This window comes from Myotis nattereri (assembly GCF_964212035.1).
Source record: "Myotis nattereri genome assembly, chromosome: 1".
NCBI lineage: Eukaryota > Metazoa > Chordata > Mammalia > Chiroptera > Vespertilionidae > Myotis > Myotis nattereri.
Genome location: NC_138075.1, coordinates 109,263,179 through 109,280,463, shown reverse-complemented (window position 1 = coordinate 109,280,463; position 17,285 = coordinate 109,263,179). Strand labels below are relative to the sequence as shown.

At 47.2% G+C, this 17,285-nt stretch overlaps 1 protein-coding gene and 1 pseudogene across 3 annotated transcripts in view; one reads left to right on the top strand and one right to left on the bottom strand.

The window, feature by feature from the left end:
* PTPN9 (protein tyrosine phosphatase non-receptor type 9) overlaps window positions 1–17,285 on the bottom strand; it is a 162,250-nt gene that overhangs the window by 143,000 nt on the left and 1,965 nt on the right. The window lies entirely within an intron of this gene.
* LOC308528188 (M-phase inducer phosphatase 2-like) lies at window positions 1,924–7,100 on the top strand (annotated as a pseudogene). The gene is made up of 2 exons: window positions 1,924–1,934; window positions 5,784–7,100. The product of its transcript is annotated as an M-phase inducer phosphatase 2-like (transcript).

Sequence of the window (17,285 nt, the reverse complement as noted above, 5' to 3'; positions counted from 1 at the left end):
AGGAAAGTAAAATTAGGATAATTAGTAACATAGTAAGAATAAAGACTAGTACTAATGTGTAGAAATTACCCATCACACTTCCAAATTTACAATTTTGCCAGCATATTAAACATAAAAAAAGAATGTAGTCCTGATACAAAACACCTTGGTTTTTATACTTTGGTGAGATAATATTCTTCATATTTAGTGGAAAAATATAGTGGAAGAATACCATGTAAGGAAATAGATCCTGTAACTAAATTACATTTAGAGAAAAAATTTTTTCGTTTATAATGCTAATAGTGAGACACTCAGAAAAAACACACATTATGCCAGGGTAAGCCAGGGAAAGATCATTTTAAAGAAAAGACCCCAAGTAAGGTTTTTTTCCTTTAACCTTTGGTCGAGAATATGTTTGTATACTTTCAGAGAACAGCTACAATACCATGTGGATTCCTGTAACAACGGATCACAGAAAGCCAGCCACAAAGACAGAAGAGACAGTTCAGAGATGGAGATGGTGGAAGACGCCTTGCCATGCTAGCAGTCAGCAGCTGTGCGTCGCTGCAGGGTGCCCAGGACCAAACCAGAGAGGACCGGACCTGCATTTGTCCACCATCCAGAACCAGCATTTCATTGCTGGCATGTACACATGAACTTTTGGACATTGAAACATGGACTCAGAACTTTTGGACATTGAAATTGGGACTTGATTATTTTTTAAAGAAAAAATAAGGGGGAGATGTGGGAAACTGTTTATTGCCTTCATTATCTGATAAGCATAGACAGAGAACTCCCCGAAACCCCCCCCCCCCCCCCCAAGGCTGGGTGCCTTTGAAGCCCTAGCAAAGCTCGGAGCTAGGCGCCACCTCTGTTTGTCCAGACAGTGGTAGCTGAAACTACTCCCTCATTTATTATTATGTAAATCCTTGCTGATGGGCTAGTCTGCTTGTTACTAGGGGGTCTAAGGGCTTGTTACTAGGGGGTCTAAGTCTGCCTAAGGGCTATGCTATGGATGCATCCCAGATCAATAAAAGCTTGGTGAGGCCTGAGCATGGAGGAAGTCCTTTGGGACTTGCCGCCTGGTCCCCCAATATTGCAAAATTATCTCCTGTCTTTTTCTCTCATTTGTTGTGCGGCTCCTCTTTCAGATACCGAACCCTATTCCACGCGGGTCGTGGAAGGAGTCTCACTCGACAATATTTGGCTCCAAAAATAGTTATTTCTCCTGTACAAAAGAAAAAGAAGAGGTCTCTGCTGAATTGGCTCAAGTAGTGACAGGAAGCCCAGACCAACTGGTTGTCCAGTTTCATATTCTGGCTACCCAGGCAGGATACAAGCAGGGTAGTCCCCTTGGGACTCAGCTCAAAAATCACCTCCTCTAAGAAGCTTGCCCTGATATATCAAGGCTTCCTTTGGTGTTCCTTTTAAAAACTTAAAGCTTGAGATTAAAAATGGTGGTGGAGCCCCAGCCATTTGGCTCAATGGATAGAACGCTGACCTGCAGACTGAAGGGTCCCAGGTTCGATTCCGGTCAAGGGCACATGCCCAGGTTGTGGGCTTAATCCCCAGTAGTGGGCACACAGGAAGCAGCTGACCAGGGATTCCCTTTCTTTTCTTTTTTTTAAATATATTTCTTTATTGATTTCAGAGAAGAAGGGAGGAGAGATAGAAACATCAATGATGAGAGAGAATCATTCATTGGCTGCCTCCTGCACGCCCCCCACGGGGGATCAAGCCCGCAACCCAGGCATGTGCCCTTGGGCTGAATCGAACCTGGGACCCTTCAATCCGCAGACCAACGCTCTATCCACTGAGCCAAGCCGGCCAGGGCAGGGATTCTCTTTCATCATTGATGTTTCTGTCTCTCTCTCTCTCTCTCTCTCTCTCTCTCTCTCTCTCCCTTCCTCTCTGAAATTAATAAAAATATTTTGAGAAAAAAAAATGGCAGTGGAGTAAGTGGGTACTACACAGACACTCTCCCAGGGTCAAACTGGAATTACAAGTAAAATACAAAAAAAAAAAAAATCCTGAATAATCAACATAAGACTAGCTGGAAAGAACACTTATAACCAAGGATGGAAAGTGGAGACCATATAGACTGGTAGGAAGGGCAGAGGTGTGAAAGGCCTGGCCAGGCTCCCATAGACAGCAGCTGAAGGTCCAGAGAGATATCTCAGATCTGGGGGGTGGCCACTGACAACTCTGGGGTCTAATTCCCAAGCTGGGCCACCCATCAGAGGTCACCAAAACTGAGAAAGGTGGCCACATTTCTGGTGGTGAAAAGCAGCAGGGTTGCTCTCTGTCAGGTAAAGACAGCTGGAAATGCAGTCACCCTCTTAAGGACCAACACACAAAATTCCCTCTGCAGCCACTCTGGCAGAGGGAGGGCGGAGTGGACTGGAGCTGCGTGAGCAGGAGCCAGGGTTGAGGGCTCTGGGGTTAGAGCTCAGAAGGTAGGCACCCTGGTTTCCTGTGCTAATTCATTCCCTCACACTGCAGAGGTCATCTTTCTCACACAGACATTTGCTACAAAAGGGTTTTGCCTGGGGGAAAATCAGTTGACCACCCTATTGGAAAACACCTTGCCCCAAGATGTGGAGTTTCTAAGGCCCATTAAGAGACAGAATAAGCCAAAACCAGTTTGGCTCAGTGGATAGAGCGTCGGCCTGCGGACTGAAAGGTCCCAGGTTTGATTCCGGCCAAGGGCATGTACCTGGGTTGTGGGCACATCCCCAGTAGGAGATGTGCAGGAGGCAGCTGATCGATGTTTCTAACTCTCTATCTCTCTCCCTTCCTCTCTGTAAAAAATCAATAAAATATATTAAAAAAAAAAAGGAGAGACAGAATAACAATTAGCCTCCAGGCAGAAGCAGTTGCCCCACCCTGTTGGAAGAAAACCCTTACCACACCTGAGGACAATTGCCTGAGGGCTACTCAAGCGTGAATCCAGTCAGTCTACAGGCAGAGGTTGGTCTCTGGAGGCTTTCAGCCTTTGCCTGATCTAATTAGTCAGAAACAGCATTTGACACTGTCCGGCACTAATGATAGAGTGGTGTAGCAGATCTACCTAATACGTAGTCACAAACCTAAACATGCAGCCAAAATGAAGACCAAAAAAAAAAAAAAAAAAAAAATACCCCAAATGAAAAACAAGAGAATGCTCCAGAAGAAGCGATAAATGAAATGGAGATAAAAAATTTATCTGATAGAGAGTTCAGAGTAATGATGGTAAAAATGCTCAACAGCATGAGAAAAGATATATTAACAATGAAAACAGAAATAAAGAATGACATAGCACAGACAGCCAGTTGGCCTGGAATTCAAATCCTGCCAGTATTAACTACAACAATCAAGGCTTAACTACAACAAGGCTGCACACAAAGACCACTAGGGGGTGCACCAAGAAAGCATAAAAAAAAATGCGGAGACAAAGAAACAGGACAAAATTGTCAATGGAAGATACAGAGTTCAGAACCACACTTTTAAGGTCTCTCAAGAACTGCCTAGAAGACGCCGATAAACTTAATGAGATCTACAAGAAATCTAATGAGACCCTCGATGTTATGATAAAGAACCAACTAGAAATTAAGCATACACTGACTGAAATAAAGAATACTATACAGACTCCCAACACCAGACCAGAGGAGCGCAAGAAACAAGTCAAAGATTTGAAATGCGAAGAAGCAAAAACACCCAACCAGAAAAGCAAAATGAAAAAAGAATCCAAAAATACGAAGATAGTGTAAGGAGCCTCTGGGACAGCTTCAAGCGCACCAACATCAGAATTATAGGGGTGCCAGAAGATGAGAGAGAGCAAGATATTGAAAACCTATTTGAAGAAATAATGACAGAAAACTTCCCTCACCTGGTGAAAGAAATAGACTTACAGGTCCAGGAAGCGCAGAGAACCCCAAACAAAAGACATCCAAAGAGGACCACACCAAGGCACATCATAATTAAAATGCCAAGAGCAAAAGACAAAGAGAGAATCTTAAAAGCAGCAAGAGAAAGAAACTCAGTTACCTACAAGGGAATACCCATACGACTGTCAGCTGATTTCTCAACAGAAACTTTGCAGGCCAGAAGGGAGTGGCAAGAAATATTCAAAGTGATGAATACCAAGAACCTACAACCAAGATTACTTTAGCCAGCAAAGCTATCATTAGGAATTGAAGGTCAGATAAAGAGCTTCACAGATAAGGAAAAGCTAAAGGAGTTCATCACCACCAAACCAGTATTATATGAAATGCTGAAAGGTATTCTTTAAGAAGAGGAAGAAGAAGAAAAAGGTAAAGATACAAATTATGAACAACAAATACACATCTATCAACAAGTGAATCTAAAAATCAAGTGAATAAATAATTTGATGAACAGAATGAACTGTTGATTATAAATAGAATCAGGGACATAGAAAGGGAATGGACTGACTATTCTTGGGGGGGAAAGGGGTGTGGGAGATGCGGGAAGAGACTGGACAAAAATCGTGCACCTATGGATGAGGACAGTGGGTGGGGAGTAAGGGCAGAGAGTGGGGTGGGAACTGGAAGGAAGGGAATTATGGGGGGGGGAAAAAGAGGAACAAATGTAATAATCTGAACAATAAAGATTTAATAATAAAAAAAAAGAATGACATAGCACAAATAAAGAACACATTGGAAGGAATACACAGCAGATTAGGGGAAGCTAAGGATCGAGTCAGTAAATTAGAAGACAGAGTTGAAAAAAAATCACTCAATCAGAGAACCAAAAAGAAAAAACAATTAAAAACCAGGAGGACAACTAACTTAAGGTAGCTGTGGGACAATGTGAAACGTAATAATATTAGAATAGTAGGTGTGCCAGAAGAGGCAGAAAGATAACATGTTTGAAGAAATAATGGCAGAAAACTTCCCTAATATGGTAAAGGAAAAAGTCACACAAGTTCAGGAGGCAGAGAGAGTCCCAAGCAAGAACAACTGAAATAGACCCTGAAACATACTAATTAAAATGCCAAAAATTAAAGACAAAGAGATAATCTTTTTTAAAAATAATTCTTTATTGTTGAAAATATTACATATGTCCCTTTTTCCCCCTATTGACCCCCTCCAGCCCACACCCACTCCTGGCCGCAGGCCCTCATTGCCCTATTGTCTGTGTTCATGGGCCATGCATATATGCATACAAGGTCCCTCACTGATTACCTTCCTCCCACCCACCCTCCCTTGTGTTCCCTGTTCCCTTTGAGATTATGCACTCAAAGAGAGAATCTTAGAGTTAGCATGATAAAAGCAAACTGTTAGCTACAAAGTAACTCCCTTGATACTGTCATCTGATTTCTCATCAACAACTCTACAGGCCAGGAGGGAATGGAATGAAGTTCTAAAGGTAGTAGAAAACAAAGATCTGAAACTAAGATTACTATATCCAGCAAGACTATCATTCAAAATAGACAGTGAAATAAAGAGCTTCTCAGACTAAAAAGGGCTAAAGGAGTTCATCACCAAGAAGCCAGCATTACCAGAAATGCTAAAGGGATTACTGTAATGAGAAGAAAAAGAGAGAAACCTAGGCATACAGAATTAAAATGGCAATAAATAAGTACCTATCAATAATAACCTTAAATGTAATAGATAATGCTCCAGTCAAAAGACACAGGGTTGCTGAATGGATACAAAAACATGACCCAACTATATGCTGTCTACAAGAAACCAACTGAAGAACAAAAAGACTCCCAGAGGATGAGAGTGAAGGGATGGAAAAAAATTTTCCATGCAAATGGAAAAGACAAAAATTCTGGGATAACAATACTCATATCTTCGAAGCAAGCAGTTCCCCATCTGACACTTCCAGTCCTTGCCGGTGAGGCTTCTGGGCCACAGCCCTGTGCTACGGAACATCACCAATGCCTGAGCGCCTGGCAGCTGGAAGAAGAGTAAGGCGCGTGACCAAACTGCCCACAGCTCCGAGGAGGATAAGGAGAATGATGGGTTTGTCTTCAAGATGCCATGGACGCCCACACATCCCAACCACGCCCACGCTCTGGCTGAGTGGGCCAACCGCAGAGAAGCCTTTGCCCAGAGGCCAAGCTCGGCCCCGACTTGATGTGTCTCACCCCTGAGCGGAAGATGGAAGTAGAGGAGCTGAGTCCCCTGGCCCAGTGCTTCCTCCTGACCCCCACCAAGGGAGTTCCTGACGAAGATGATGGGTTTGTGGACATCCTGGAGGATGACTTAGAGGACGCTGATTCAGTTCCCCCAGGCATGGAGAGCCTCATTAGCGCCCCACTGGTCAAGACTTTGGAAAAGGAGGAGGAGCAGGACTTCATCATGTACAGCAAGTGCCAGCGGCTCTTCCGCTCTCCGTCCATGCCCTGCGGTGTGATCCAGCCCATCCTCAAGAGACTAGAGCGACCCCAGGACAGGGACCTGCCCGTACAGAACAAGCGGAGGAAAAGTGTGACCCCTCTGGAGGAGCAGCAGGAGGCCGAGGAACCTAAAGCCCGGGTCCTTCGCTCCAAGTCCTTGTGTCACGACGAGATTGAGAACATCTTGGACAGTGACCACCGTGAACTGATTGGGGATTACTCTAAGGCCTTCCTCCTACAGACTGTGGATGGGAAGCACTAAGACCTCAAGTACATCTCACCAGAAAGGATGGTGGCCCTGCTGATGGGCAAGTTCAGCAACATCGTGGAGAGGTTTGTGATTGTGGACTGCAGATACCCCTACGAGTATAAAGGCGGGCACATCAAGACTGCTGTGAACCTGCCCCTGGAACAGGACGCCGAGATGTTCCTGCTGCAGAGCCCCATCACACCCTATAGCCTGGACAAGAGAATCATCCTCATTTTCCACTGTGAATTCTCATCTGAGCGTGGGCCCCGCATGTGCTGTTTCATCAGGGAGCGAGATCGAACCATCAATGACTACCCCAGCCTCTACTATCCTGAGATGTACATCCTCAAAGGCGGCTACAAGGAGTTCTTCCCGCAGCACCCGACCTTCTGTGAACCCCAAGACTATCGGCCCATGAACCACGAGGCCTTCAAGGACAAGCTGAGGACCTTCCGCCTCAAGACGCGCAGCTGGGCTGGGGAGCGGAGCCGGAGGGAGCTCTGTAGTCGCCTGCAGGACCAGTGAAAGGCCAGCCACGGACTCACCTACCTTCATTGCCTCGAGTGGCCTGGGCACCAGCTACCCAGAGGCTTATAATAGTGAGGAACTGCTGGAGGCCCCAGGACAGTGAGGGTGTCCTGTCCATGCGCCCCAGCCCTGATCCCCTTGTCTCACTCCAACCATACTCCATACCCTGGTGCCACCCCTCTACCAACAACCCATCTCCTAGAAGAACCCAGCCTGTTGACAGTGAAATTGGATTATGTCCAGCTCAAAGGAAGTATCTTGTGTCCAACAACAATCTTTTGCTTTTTTTCTTCCTTGTTTGGGTTAACCCTTTGTCTCCCTGTGTCCAGAAAAGTCCCCTTTTTCCTAGAGGCTTTGTTTGTATGTTTGAGGCTGAGGGAAACCACAGCCCCAAGATGGGCCAGAGCCGCACTCCTCCCTGCCCTAGGAGTAGCACTGTGCCCTGGCCCTCAGTAGCACTCCTGCATGTGTCTGCCTGTTCCTGCTTTCTTGTTCCCTCTTTCCTGTCCCTCCTTACGTACACCTCCAGCACAAATGTAAGCTCTTACTCTTCCTGTTTCAGTGTTACCTGCATGCCTGACTTGTCTGTCTGATTTTTTTGCCCATCTCAGGTCATTCACAGGTGGTCAAGCGGTCACCAGAAGGGAGGGCTGCCCCACCCAAAGTTACCCATTAGGCTCTCCCGGTCCAGTTGGGGTTATGGACTCAAACCTTAATTACCCACTTGGCCTGTCTTCTGTTGCCTCGGAAAGGGATGTTATACTTGGGGGCCCCTGGGTGAGGGCTAAGGCCTGCGTCCTTAAACCTCACTGGAAGCCCAGCCCCCACTGCTGTGAACCCTGGTGCCTGACTTGTGAGAACTTGCTGCTGTCTTGTCATGAATGAACAGATGGATGGACAAACGGATGGATGATAAATGGATGGAGAGCTGTAGATGCACAACGCCTCGCACATAAACCACTGCGTGGAAGCATTTCAGTGAGCGTGACAGCCTTCGGCAGGAGTATATATGTGTCTGTCTGGACAAAATCTTTACACTTTAAGGTTTGAAAATATTCAAGAGGAAATGTCGAGGTGGCAGCTAAACCAAGGTCAGAACCACCTCTGACTTTTTATTCTCAGGATGTGGGAAGGGCTATGCTTGAAGGCCCTGATGAGTCATCTGTTAGGGCCTTGTTTCAATAAAGCACTGAACAAGTTGAGCAAAAAAAAAAACAAAAAAAAACAATACTCATATCTGACAAAAGAGACTTCAAAATGAGGCTATCATAAGAGAAAACAAAGATCACTACTTAATACTAAAGGGATAGATCCAACAGGAGGATATAACCCTGATAAACATATATGCACCCATTATAGAAGCACCTAAATATATTAAAAAAAAACTTCTAGAGGACGTTAAGGGCAAGATTAACAACAATACAGTCAGAGTAGGGGACTGTAACATCCCATTGACTTCACTGGATAGACTTTTCCAAATAAAAAATTACCAAGGAAACAGTGACCCTCTCATCAATGTTTCTGTCTCTCTACCCCATTCCCTTCCTCTCTTTAAAATCAATAAGGACATATTTTTTTAAAAAAATAAATTAAATTAAAACCTAGTGCTGGATAGTGTGCTCAGTGGTTAGAGCACTGGCCCTCACACGAGGGGTCTCAGGTTTGATTCCTGGTCAAGGGCATATACCTGGGTTGCAGGTTAGATTCCCAGCCCTGGTTGGGGCATGTACAGGAGGCAACCAATGGCTGTGTTTCTCTCTTTCTCTCTCTGTCTCTCTCCTCCTCCCTCCCTCCAATTCTCCCTAAAAAAGCAATGGAAAAAATATCCTCAGGTCAAAATTGACAAACAAATAAATAATAAAAATAAATGAGTTAGGCTGGGAAAGATAAATATCATATGATTTTACTTATATGTGGAATCTAAAAAATATAAACAAAACAGAAACAGACTCATAGACACAAAGAACAAACTGATGATTGCCAGAGAAGAGGGGAATTGGGAAGATAGGTAAAATAGGTGAGGAGATTAAAAAGTACAAATTGGCAGTTACAAAATAGTCACAAGGAAGATGATGTGTTGCAAAATTGTGCACCAGAAACCCGTATAATTTTGTTGACCAGTGTCATTCTAATAAATTCAATAAAAAGTAAAATAATGCCTCATTTAGCCTGGCCAGTGTGGTTCAGTTGTTGGGCATCAACCTATAAACCAGGAGGTCATGGTTTGATTCCTGGTCAGGGCACATGCCTGGGTTTTCGGGCTCGATACCCAGTAGGAGATGATTCTCTCTTATCATTGATGTTTCTACCTCTCCCTCCCTCTCCCTTCCTCTCTGAAATCAATAAAAATACTTTAAAATAATAATAATGCCTCACTTAAAAACAAAGTCATGGGAATGTACAGTTACACCATAGGGAATCCTATATAATAAAAGGCTAATACGCAAATCAACCAAACAGCAGAATGACTGGTCGCTATGACGTGCACTGACCACCAGGGGGCAGCCACTCAATACAGGAGCTGCCCCCTGGTAGTCAGTGCGCTCCCACAGCGGGGGCGCTGCTCAGCCAGAAGCTGGGAAGTTGGACATCCACTGAGGTCTCGCAGACTGCGAGAGGGCGCAGGCTGGGCTGAGGGAACCCCCCAGCCCCGGCCTGAGTGCACGAATGTCGTGCACCGGGCCTCTAGTAAAATCAATAATACATGGTGCCAGGTAGGTACCAGACTTATGGGGGCATCAATTAGTAAATTATATGATGATATATACATAAAACTAATGTAATATCAACTGTAATTGAAAAAATAAACCATAGCCCTGGCCTGGTGGCACAGTTGGTTGGAGCGCTATCCTGTATACCAAAGGTTGCAGGTTTGATTCCCATCAGGCCACATACCTGGTTGCAGGTTCAATCCCCAGTCAGGGCTTTTATGGGAGGCAACTGATCAATGGTTCTCTCTCTCTCCTCCCCTTTCCTTTCTCTCTAAAAATTAATAAGAACATATTCTTGGGTGAAGATTTAAAAAATAAAATAAAATAATTAAGAATTTAAGAATATTTTAATATATGTATTTTTTTTTATTTCAGAGAGGAAGGGAGGAGAGAGAGATAGAAACATCAATGATGAGAAAATCATTGATCAGCTGCCTCCTACACGCCCCACACTGGGGATCAAGCCCGCAACCCAGACAGTCGGACAGTCGCCTATTGTACCCTGACCAGGAATCGAACCCGTAAACTCCTGGTTCATAGGTCTACGCTCAACCACTGATCCACAATGGCCGGGCAAGAAATTTTTTTTTAAATATCTTTTTATTGACTTCAGAGAGGAAGGAAAAGGAAGAGAGAGAGAGAAACATCAGTGATGAGAAAATATCATTGATCAGCTGTCTCCTGCACGCCCCCTACTGGAGATTGGGCCTGCAACCTGAACATGTGCCCTTGACCAGAACTGAACCTGGAACTCTTCAGTCCACAGGCTGACGCTCTATCCACTGAGCCAAACCAGCCAGGGCTTAAATCATATTTTAAAAGCATCATCAAAACCAAACATATATGTCTATATTAAAACCCACAAAATTAGGCCTGACCAGTTTGGATTAGTGCTTGGAGCATGGTCCTGTGGCCTGAAGGGTTTCAAGTGTGATTCTGGTCCCAGGCCAGCCAAACCCTGTTAGGCATACTCTGTACCTTTCCCCTGCTCTCAGTTTCTTCCCTGCGCTCAGTACTTTTCTATTGTCCCCACTTGAGGCTCCTGCCCTCTCTGCTGTTTTCCTGTTATTTTCATCTCAGGTGTCACAAGAGAAGCTAAGCAGCTGAGAAAAGCAATGCTAGACCCAGCTTCCTGCAACCGCCAGCACCTACATCCGACCCACACAGAGACATAAATATCCTGCCCTCCCTACTCTTGCTTGCTGATGGATATGCTGGTGTGTATTAAAAATAAAATTTCTAAAACTCTCACAACATCTCTTGGCCTGTCTCCTGTCAGCACGGACCTAACAAACCCCATAAGCCCCAGCAGCACATGCTCTCAGAGAACCACAGGCCTCACCTCTTTGGCCAGCAGATGGCCACATCCTTCAGTAGCCAGGTGAGATCTCTGGCCCCTGTCCAGTCTCCAGACCCCAGTCCCAGCCTCCACATTCCAACCCATCACCATGGATATGCCCCAGCCTTCACCACACCATGTCTCCCCCAGATTGGTCCTCCCAACCCAGGACTCCCAGTCACATGGTCAGCTCCATAGATCAGGGACACTTGGGGAACCCCAAACATTTAATGCTACCACAGCTAAATACCCCCACAGGAGTGCATTGCCCAGTGAGCTATCCTTGGTTGGTGACACCACAGTAGACACCCTAGAAATGTTGCGGGAGTGGAGGAGGCAACAGCGCTGAGGGGGCAGGAGCAGAGACGGTGCCGCCACGGGAGAGGAGGTGGCGCTGCTGCTGCCGCCCCACCACCCCTTTCACAGAGGCAGCGCGGGAGAGGCAGCGGCACAGGAGAGGCCTTGGTGTGGGCCCTTCCGCAGAGGCAGCAGGAGAGGGGGCTGCTCAGTCCCGGTCCCAGTGCAGAACCTTCCGCAGAGGCAGCCACAGAGGCAGCGGTGCGGGCCCGGTCCCAGCGCCACGCCTCCACAGGGGCTGGACAGGGTGTGACCTGCTGTGCCTCAACCTCCCACAGCCCCTCCCCCAGCCAGCCTGGCCCCAGGTCACCCTCCACCCACCAGTGGGTGGGGGGCAAGGCCAGAGCTAAGAAGCGAGGGCCGAGGGCCGGCAGCTGCGGAAGCCGGCAGTGGCAGCAGCAACGGGGTGATGGGGGCAGTGCCTTCCCATGATTGCCTGGTCACCTCCCACGGAGGCCAGACTGCACCTTAGGCCCGCTCCCTGCCAGGATATCAGTAGGACATCCCCTGAAGGCTCCTGGACTGTGAGAGGGGGCAGGCCAGGCTGAGGGACCCCCCCCAGTGCACGAATTTTCATGCACCAGGTCTCTAGTCAATATATATAAAAGGCTAAGTGACCACCATACAGACGTACGACCGTACGACCAACCAACCAGCCAGTACATATGACACGCACTGGCAATCTATATATATAAAAGCCTAAGCGACCAGATGACCGGACGACTAGACAACCGACGACTGGCTGGTAGCTATGACCACCAGGGGGCAGACACTCAACGCAGGAGCTGCCCCCTGGTGGTCAGTGCGCCCCCACAGCAGGAGTGCCACTCAGCTGACAGACAGGCGGGCACCAGACACCAGGCTGACAGCTGGTGAGTGCAGTTGCGGGGGTATGAGCCTCTCTGCGGACACCCCCTGTGCACCTGAGCGGCGGCGGCTGGCACAGCGGGGCCGCGATGAGTGGGAGCTGGGCTCCTCCCTGCCGCCTGCCGCTTCATGCACTATGTGCTGTGTGGGATCGATGCGGACAGCAGGCTGCAGCCCCATGAGCTGACGGGTAAGGCTGGCTGTGGTGGTGCAGAGGTCCACTAATCCCCACAGGCTAGGCCAAGGGACCCCACCGGTGCAGAAATCCGTGCACCAGGCCTCTAGTTTAAAAATAAACGTTGAGCCCTAACCGGTTTGGCTGAGTGGACAGAGCGTTGGCCTGCGGACTCAAAAGACCCAAGTTCGATTCCAGTCAAGGGCATGTACCTTGGTTGCGGGCACATCCCCAGTGGGGATTGTGCAGGAAGCAGCTGATCGATGTTTCTCTCTCTCTCATCAATGTTTTTAACTCTCTATCCCTCTCCCTTCCTCTCTGTGAAAAACCAATAAAATATATATTAAAAAAATAAAATAAAAATAAACGTTGACTCGCGCATGCGTGATACATATAAAGCTCTCGCTGGCGCCAATCACACGAGTGTTTTAATTTTATAATGCTACTAGTGGCCCGGTGCACAGATTCGTGCACATTGAAAGGAAATTAATTAGAAGGTAGCCAGCAGGGCAGGACTGGGCTAGACGGGCTGGACATGCCCTGGAGCCAACCTCTCACGGTCCCTCCCCGGGCAGCTGCACCTGGGGTGGCACCGCAGCTCGAAGGGTATCTGCAGAGTGAGCAGGGTCCCTCTGTTAAGTGGGGTCTGTTGGCCTGGCCTGCAGGGATCCGGCCAAAACCAGCTCTTTGACATCCCCCAAGGGGTCCCATTGTGCAACAGGGCACTTTGCAAAGTTCCACTGCTGCAAAGTCACTGCAGCTCAGCAGCTCCTGCTTTGAGCGTTGAGTGCGCAACATAGGTAGCAGCTGGTCAGACAGTCGGACAGACACTTAACCTTTTATATATATAGGTATGACATATACTATTTTGACATGTAATTTTTTGCAGTAACGTAATTAACACCCAAATCTTTCTTCTAATTAATTTCCTTTCAATGTGCATGAATCCATGCACCGGGCCACTAGTAAAGCCTAAGCGACACATATCAAAATAAGCAATGTCCTTATTTTCTTTCTTTTTTTTTTTATTTTATTTGTCTAGACCAGGGGTGGGCAAACTTTTTGACTCGAGGGCCACAATGGGTTCTTAAACTGGACCGGAGGGCCGGAACAAAAGCACGGATGGAGTGTTTGTGTGAACTAATATAAATTCAAAGTAAACATCATTACATAAAAGGGTACAGTCTTTTTTTTTTTTTTAGTTTTATTCATTTCAAATGGGCCGGATCCAGCCCGTGGGCCGTAGTCTGCCCACGGCTGGTCTAGACCATGCATGCAGAAGAGACATAAGCCATTCTAAAAGGAGATGCTATCTGTGTATAAATGCTATCTGTGTATAAATCACATACAGGATTACTTTAATTCATTCCACAAGTATTTTCTGAATGTCCATTAGGGGCCAGTCATTATGCTAGACAATGTGCCTATGATGGTAAGCAAAAGCAGACACAGTTCCAATCCTCATAGAGCTTCTGGTCATGCAATCGCACAGAATGTAAACTTGTGGTAAGTGATACAAAGGACAGTATATATTACTCTGAGAACCAGTAACAGAGACCTAACCTAACTAGGTACATCAAGGAAGGCCTTCCAGAGAAAGTGAAATCTGAAAGCTAAAGGATGAAGAGGGAGTTAGCAGTGGAGGGTATTTCCAGGCAGAGGAAAGAAGGAAATGGGCAAAAGGCAGGATCAAAAGGCCAGTGTGAGTGTGCAGGAGGCGGCTGATCGATGTTTCTCTCTCTCATCGATGTTTCTAACTCTCTATTCCTCTCCCCTCCTCTCTGTAAAAAATCAATAAAATATATGTTAAAAAAAAAAAAAAGGCCAGTGTGCCTGGAGCAAAGATGAGGTGTGAGAATTAGCTAGGGTTCTAGACCACTCAAAGGCTGAGGCTTTGCACATCATATTCAAGAGTTGTAATGACTCCAAGAGCAATGTAAAAGTCACTCAAGGTTTTTTTATAAATGCTTATTTGGGGGACAGGTAGGCTAAAGGGAAGATGCAATCAGATCTGCAGTTTGCCTTTGGCTTCTGGAATAATAGCTAAGAAATATAGATGGGTCAGGTAGGAAACAGAAAATCTGTCAGGATATGAAGTAGCTTAGGGACTAGGGTGATAAAGGTGGTGGTGGAAGAAATCAAAGAATTCAAGACATATTCAGAAAAACCTGATGATCCTATATCAGTGATGGTGAACCTTTGAGCTTGGCGTGTCAGCATTTTGAAAAATCCTAACTTAACTCTGGTGCCATGTCACATACAGAAATTTTTTGATATTTGCAACCATAGTAAAACAAAGACTTATATTTTTGATATTTATTTTACATATTTAAATGCCATTTAACAAAGAAAAATGAACCCAAAAAATGAGTTTGCGTGTCACCTCTGACACGCATCATAGGTTCACCACCACTGTCCTATATAATACAAGCCCAGCGATCGAACGACAGAAGGACCAATGACCAGTCGCTATGATGCACACTGACCACCAGGGTAAAAGCACAATGTAGGAGCTGCTCCCTAGTGGACAGTGCACTCCCACAGTGGGAGCGCCACTCGGCTGACCTGCTCCTGCTGCGGAAGCAGCCACTCAGAGGGCGGGTCCACAGCCACTCAGCTGATCGGGATGAGTAGCATTCCCACAGTGGGCTGATTCCCACAGACCATGCCCCCCACCAGTGCACAGATTCCGTGTACCGGGTCTCTAGTGTATATATAATATACCTGGGCTGAGAGAGAGCAGTGTCCATGAATAGTTCTGGGTTTCTGATTCACATGACTGTATGGAAGGTAGATACCATTCAGGCGGGATCTGCTCCAGAAACATCTGTAAGACAATTTCCACACCCCAAAGAGGGCCTAAATGCATTTCAGTTTTGCCTTAACCCAGTTTGATCCCCTACTTTACTTTTGAAATAGTGTTCCAAAGGATTTTTTGCTATTTCCAAAAATCGAATTGCCTCTCAAAAGTACAAGATTTTTCCAACATTGAAAATATTTCAAAGACAAGAGGCCCGGTGCACAATATTTGTGCACTGGAGGAGGGAGGGAGGGTCCCTCAGCCCGGCCTGCACCCTCTCACAGTCTGGAACCCCTCGCTTCTTATCACTTGGCTCGTTGCTCCTTAGCGCTGCCGTGGAAGTAGGAGAAGCTCCCTCCACAGCAGTTGCACTCACCAGCCATGAGCCCTGCATCTGGCTGAGCACACTGACCACCAAGGGGTAGCTCTTGCACTGAGCGTCTGAACCCTGGTGGTCAGTGCACGTCATAGCAACCAGTTGTTCCGCCCGTAGTTCCGCCATTAGGTCGATTTGCATATTAGGCTTTTATTATATAGGACTAGAGGCCCGGTGCACAAAAAATTGTGCACTCGGCGGGGGGGGGGGGGGAGGGGGGTCCCTCAGCCCAGCCTGTGCCCTCTCGCAGTCTGGGAGCCCTAGGTGGATGACCACCTGCTGGCTTAGGCCCATTCCCTGGGGGATTGGGCCTAAGCTGGCAGTCAGACATCCCTCTGGCAGCCCAGGAGCCCTCAAGGGGTGTCCACTTGCCAGTGGGGAGCAGGCCTAAGCTGCAGTCAAACATCCTTAGCGCTGCTGAGGAGGCGGGAGAGGCTCCCACCACCACCACTGTACTGGCAGCCATCAGCCTGGCTTGTGGCTAAGCAGAGCTACCCCTGTGGGAGAGCACTGACCACCAGGGGACAGCTCCTGCATTGAGCGTCTGCCCCCTAGTGGTCAGTGTGTGTCATAGTGACCAGTCATTCCCAGTCTTTCTGCTGTTAGGGTCAATTTGCATATTACCCTTTTATTATATAGGATACAGGCCTGGTGTATGGGTGGGGGCCGGCTGGTTTTCCCTGAAGGGTGTCCTGGATCAGGGTGGGGGTCCCGCTGGGGTGCCTGGCTAGCCTAGGTGAGGGCTGAGGGCTGTTTGCAGGTTGGCCACAGCCCCTTAAGGGTGGGGGTCCCCGCTGGGGTGCCTGGCCAGCCTGGGTGAGGGGCTAATGGCTGTTTGCAGGCTGGTCAAGGCCCCCAGCAGGGACCCTCACCCTATGAGGGTGTGGCCAGCCTGGGTGAGGGGCTGATGGCTGTTTGCAGGCTGGCCACAGCCCCTTCAGGGTGCGGGTCCCCGCTGGGGTTCTTGGTCTGCCTGGGTGAGGGGCTGATGGCTGTTTGCAGGCTGGCCACAGCCCCCAGCCGCCCAAGCTGTCAATGGAGGCTGGCTGGAAACAGGTATGTGGGGTTTATTTATCTTCTATAATTAAAACTTTGTTGCATTTAGCAGAGGCCACCGCCAGCCAGGGCAGGTTGGAAGCTTGGCTTCCTCCATCACTGGGGCAACCAAGCCTTCTGCTTGCTCCAGCTCTGTGGCTGCCAGCTGCCATCTTGGTTGGGTTAATTTGCATATAGTCCCTCTGATTGGCTGGTGGGCGTGGCTTGGCCGTAGCAGAGGTGCAGTCAATTTGCATGTTTCTCTTTTATTAGATTAGATTCCACCACAGCTTTGAAATAAATTCTAGATGAGTTCTAAAATCGGTTTGAGCAATGGACTAACATTATGGAATAAATGTGTTATTTCCTATGATGACTACTATTATAAGACTACACCCATTTGCTGTTTAATGTAAATACTTTAAAGACATCTTTACAGGTAAGAGTACTCTTCCATGATATTAAAGTAAAATATGAAATTTTATCAAACATTGCAATAATTGGAACTATAATACTTGGAAC